Source organism: Protopterus annectens, chromosome 2.part0 (genome assembly GCF_019279795.1).
Source record: "Protopterus annectens isolate FY-2018-M chromosome 2.part0, PAN1.0, whole genome shotgun sequence".
Lineage (NCBI taxonomy): Eukaryota > Metazoa > Chordata > Ceratodontiformes > Protopteridae > Protopterus > Protopterus annectens.
In genome coordinates, this window is record NC_056728.1 from 290,915,737 (window position 1) to 290,920,736 (window position 5,000).

Here is a 5,000-nt window from a genome sequence, read left to right on the forward strand (position 1 = left end):
ATGAGGCGTAAATCCACTACCAATCATTAGCGGACTGGAGTTCCGCTGTGGCGAGCCCTAACCGGGAAAAGCCTAAAAACACAAATAAACACACACACACACACATATATATATATATATACACATTATATACACACACACACACACATACATTATATATATATATATATATATATATATATATATATATGTGTGTGTGTGTGTGTGTGTGTGTGTGTGTGTGTGTGTGTGTGTGTGTATATACATAATGTATATGTGTGTGTGTGAGTATATATATATATATATATATATATATAATATTTATTATATATATATATATATATATATATATATATATATATATATATATATATATATATGCTGAAAACCAAGTTCTTGACCGGAAAAAATGCTGTACAACTCCAAACAATTGTAAAGTGAAAATTACTGGTATGTGGTCCAGTTCAAATGAAAAAAAACTTTCACGGTAAATAACCAGTCCAAAAAGTAACAAATAGAAAGACAACTTTAATCCAATAGTTAGTCAAACCACGAGCGCTTTCGCCTGGTATTACCAGGCTTTTTCAAGTATAGAAAACAATAACAATACATGTTTGTTATATAATGCCTGGCTCAAACTCATTTGTTAATTAAAAAAGGCTAATTAAGATACATTAAATTGAATGAAAAAGTTAAAAACATTTTTGCATTGAACCATGAGAACAAGCTGCTTTTGAAACACACAATCTCTTGTGGCCCTTATTTTGTGTGTAATGCTGTAAACTCTTTTTTGCAATCTTTATAGAAAAGCCTTGTAGTCATGAAATATCTTAGAAATGTTTAAAAGGTTAGGAATGAACTGTCTATGCAGAATCCATAGTGTCAAACCTCAAAATCAGAACCATCTTACAACTAAATTAACTGCTGCAAACTCCTGGTTTTTTAAAAACTACAAAAGGTGTAAACCTAGTGTGTGCCTAGGATAAAACTGCAAACTAGTGATATAAATAAAAAATAAAAAGAAAAAATGAAGTCCTGTTGCACATAAAAACTAAGGAAATAGACAGCAAGGGAAGGAGATAAAGAGAGAAGGAAATGAAAGAAAAAAGTGAAAGAAGGAATAGAACAAAAAAGCCGCATAAACCAACTGAGGAAAAGACAAGACAACTTCAAAGGACATTTCTAATTGTTTTAAGTATACTGCCTATGCTTAAACTATCATTGAGGCCTGGGTGTCTTGTCGCGTTCAACTTAATTTGCCACATCAATTCCTTGGAAGAAAGTGTGGTTTCCCAGTCCCCTCCTCTCTGATCAGGGCAAACTTTTTCAAGAACAAAGAAACGAATGGACATGTTGGGGCATACTAAAGAATGTTTGAAAAAAGCATTTGTTTCTTTTTTACATTTGATGTCATAAAGATGTTCGTAAATCCTACGCTTCAATGCCCTTTCCGTTTTGCCTACATAAAACGATGTACAAGCCACACAAAACCCTAAATAAACTCAAGAACTTGGTTTTCTGCATTTTTTTCTTGGTTTCTGAGTGGCTTACTTTTTTACGTCTTTTGGTATGGCCGAGGACCTATCTTGCCCGGACTTTGCTGACACGCCTTTGCTACTGAGAGAGGAACCAGATGACACGCCGGTGACGCGCAAGGAGTTCAACCAAGTTATCGCCCTCTTAGCGCAACTTAACAAAACGCTGGCGCAGACAAACAATGCTAATTCAACGGGTTTTCCTGGTAATCAACAGCAGTATGAGGAGAGGGAGTGTAACAGTGAACAACAAAGATATCCGGGAGGCACTCACGCGCGGAAGCAACCGGTTATTGTGGACCATCTTATGGGTTCTTCACAGGGCAATTCGCCCACTAACATAAATGACTGTCAGGATGTTCGCGCCAACAACAGCTTTAATTTCAGAGCGTGGACGGAAAAACAACCTCATTTTACAACAGGTACTGTGAACGCTCACTTTGAGCACCTTGATAACAAATCTGAAGCATTCAAAAGCAAGTTGTACGCATACAAGAACTCACAACTGGAAATTAACTATTTAAGAGAATGCTTAAAAGTTGAGAGAGTTCCTAAGGGGTTACGTTGTTTTCGTTTCCCCAACAATGCTTACAAGGGCTCAACTTTGCATTCCCAGTTGACTGATTTGTTCAATAAAACTGGGTTAGAAATGTTAAATCTAATGGTGAATGATTATGTCCATAGGGGCAATTGTATTCTTAAAGAGCTCAACAGTTTGCATGATGTTATTACTGGTGATGATCGTTTTAACAGTTTTAAAAAGAAATATGATGACACCTTTAAAGAGGTTGATGCACATTGTTTTAAAGTGTTAGACAGAAAGGCCAAAAAGCTAGAGAGGGACTTGATTGAATATAGTGAAGGTAGGGCTTACCCAGCACCCTCAGGGAGGCAAAGAACAAATGACAATGATTTAGTTTTTGGTGAAATGCAACCTACAAATGATGACTCTGATTACACACATTCAGATATATCTAGAAGAAGTGAGCGACTAGCCCAAAAGGGAAGTAACAATGGACAGCAGGGTTTTCAAGTACCCCAGGGCAGACCACGGGGGAAAACGAATCACTTCCAGCAGTATGCATGGGAGAAGAGGCACTAGACAGTACTAATAAAACTCTGTCAAACACTTCACAGTTTTTCATTGAAGTAGAGCAAGGTGAATGCAGAATTAAAACCATTAACAATTTCTCTATTTACAATTTCACTGAGTTGGAAATTACCCCCCCCCCCTTTTTTGAATTATTCACTAAAGGGTTACAATTTGTTACACACAGGGCTAGTTTCCTTCCAAAACTTTTGATTGAGCTTAAATTATTCATCAGGAATTTGAATTTAACACTACTGTTCAAAAATCAAGGGACCCAGGACACTACTTTACATAGAAGCAGTACCTTTAATCCGCCTACCCATCCTACTCTCAAAATTTATGAAGAATTAATTGAAAACACACAGAGAGAATCTTGGCAATAAGCAGGCATCTCACCCTTCTAATTTTCCACAAAGATTACAATTAATTGTGGACACATTAAAAAAAGAAAGGATTCGGGTGATGAAGCCTGATAAGGGAGGGGGTTTTGTATTAATGCATCAACTAGATTACGAAAATTACATACATGATTTGTTAAAGGATGAAAACATTTATGAATCCATTTCTTTAAATGAATTAAACATTGCTATTGCTAGAATGAAACATTATTTATACGATCTACTGATGCAAGGAGCTATTGATGAAAAGTCTTACAATTACCTTTTGGTATCCAAACCAAAAACCCCCATTTTATTTGGTATACCTAAGGTTCACAAAGGGGTTAACCCTTTAAAATTCCACCCGATAGTTGCAGGAGCAGGGGGCATGACAGAACCCCTGAATAAATTTGTCGACTTTCATCTAAAGAACTATGTCTCTAGTTTAACTTTTGTATGTAAAGACTCCTGGGAATTTTTAACCCATTTGGACCAAGATATGGACAACTCCAACTTGTTCATGGCAACTATAGACGTTGTCAAATTGTTTCCCAGCATCCCTCACAGTACAGGGTTATCATGGTTTGGCGAAATGCTAAGCAGGGAATCCAATTTGAGCAACGGTCTAATAAACTTAGTTATAGAATTTATGTCCATGGTTCTCTCTAACAATTTTATTTACTTTAATGGCAAATGTTTCCGCCAAAAAAGTGGAGTAGCCATGGGCGCGCCATGCGCCAGTGCGTTTGCTAACATAGTGCTACATAAGTGGGAAACGGAGAACATCCACTCTACCAACTGGAATCAATACATCAGATTTTACAAAAGATATTTGGATGACATCTGTATCCTATGGGAGGGTACAGAAGAGTTGTTCCACTCTTTCATTAATTACCTGAACAACACGACTACTTTTCTCAAATTTACTTATGCCTTCAATGACACCTTTTTGCATTACTTAGATGTCCATCTGACAAAAAATCCTAACAACAAGGGCTTCCTGTCTAAGGTGTATAGAAAGGAGACATACTCGAACTCCTTTCTTCACTTTGACAGTGGGCACCCTTTATATGTCAAGAAAGGCATCATTAAAGGTCAACTAATTAGAGCATGCAGAATGTGCAGCAATCTGGACTTATTAAGGGAAGAAATTGATTTTCTAAGAGGATTGTTCCTTGACAGAGGGCACCCTCCCAGTTTTTTCCAGGACATCCTTACTGAGGTTCTTATTAAAAAGGACAATTGTTAACCCCCATTGATAGGTTCAGGAGCTCCTTTTTCTAGAGCTCAATCCACCACAGCACACAACAATTTTAAGAGTTTTGTTTACACTTACTCAGCTGATGCATCACTTATAGAAAAGACCATGAAGAATTTTTGGCCGGTGGTTATTTCCCATGAAGATTCAGCTAGCTTGTTCCCTATTAACCTTTCCTTTGTTAGAAAAATGAACACCAATTTGAAAGGCTTATTTGAACAAAGATTGCTCAATAAAGATAACGTTGCTTATTCTAATTCCAACAAGAGAAAAGGGACGTTTCAATGTGGTAGATGTCATCAATGCCCCTCTATTTCCAACACTCACAAGATACACATCACTGCCCGCAGCATCACTCTTACAGCTAGTGATTACTACTCTTGTTATTCTTCGGGAGTGGTTTATTTAGGGTTTTGTGTGGCTTGTACATCGTTTTATGTAGGCAAAACGGAAAGGGCATTGAAGCGTAGGATTTACGAACATCTTTATGACATCAAATGTAAAAAAGAAACAAATGCTTTTTTCAAACATTCTTTAGTATGCCCCAACATGTCCATTCGTTTCTTTGTTCTTGAAAAAGTTTGCCCTGATCAGAGAGGAGGGGACTGGGAAACCACACTTTCTTCCAAGGAATTGATGTGGCAAATTAAGTTGAACGCGACAAGACACCCAGGCCTCAATGATAGTTTAAGCATAGGCAGTATACTTAAAACAATTAGAAATGTCCTTTGAAGTTGTCTTTTCCTCAGTTGGTTTATGCC

The 5,000-nt window shown here is 37.0% G+C and overlaps 1 protein-coding gene across 8 annotated transcripts in view; it reads right to left on the minus strand.

Annotated features, from left to right (window-relative positions):
* Positions 1-5,000, minus strand: part of ZNF608 (zinc finger protein 608) — a 191,111-nt gene that overhangs the window by 78,231 nt on the left and 107,880 nt on the right. The gene's annotated exons all lie outside the window — the stretch shown is intronic.